The sequence below is a fragment of the Egretta garzetta genome, unplaced genomic scaffold, assembly GCF_000687185.1.
Source record: "Egretta garzetta isolate BGI_Z169 unplaced genomic scaffold, ASM68718v1 scaffold7, whole genome shotgun sequence".
NCBI lineage: Eukaryota > Metazoa > Chordata > Aves > Pelecaniformes > Ardeidae > Egretta > Egretta garzetta.
The window spans coordinates 4,790,087-4,790,867 of NW_009260350.1; positions in this window are offsets into that span (position 1 = coordinate 4,790,087).

A 781-nucleotide genomic window follows, 5' to 3' on the forward strand; every position below is an offset into this window, starting at 1 on the left:
GCCCACCTGCAGGAGGAGGCAGGGGCCAAATGCCCTTCCCCACCAGCAGCCCTGCCATCCCCATTCCCCATGCCGCTCCCCTAAAAGGCTGGGGCTGATGGGGGCCGAGGAGCGGCTGGGGACAAGAGGTGGAGGAAGGATGTGGCCAGAGCGAGCTGAAGCCCAACTGCATCTTCCCGGCCGCTGGGATCGGCTGTTTGAGGGTGGGCTGGGGGCCGTGCCAGGCTGGAAGGTCCTGCTGTGGTCCTGCCAGGGCCGGGTGCTTGCCCCAGGTTTGTGCCTCGTCCCCAGAGGTCCCCAGCAGCACCCTAGGCTGGGCTGCCTGAAGCTGGCTCCCCGCCTCCCCTGCATCCACCCTGCCATGGGGGGCTCAGCCCCCCTGTACCCCTCCCAGGGTCTCAGTGGCTCGGGATGGGCTCTGCAGGTGCTTTTCAGTGTTGCCCCCTCCCTGGCAAGCATCCCCGTGCTCTGGGGCTCACCCCCGGCTGCCGTGGTGTCCTGGGGGGGGGGGGTTAGCAGCACTGCTGCAGCCACCCCGGCTTGTTTGCCTGTGGGCAGCCTAAAGTGGAAGGGAAGGGGGTTTTAGTACATTTTGGAAGACACACGTGGTGGAAACAGTGGAGCACAAGGTTGCCGAACTGCCTGGCCTTGCAGCATGGACACCCTGCTCCCTGCAGCCGTGCTGGACGTGCAACATCGTCTGTGTCCTGCGAGGAGCGGGGGCCTGCGGGTGAGCTAGACCCACTGCTTCCCACTGGCCAGTCCCGGGGGGGTCTGGGGG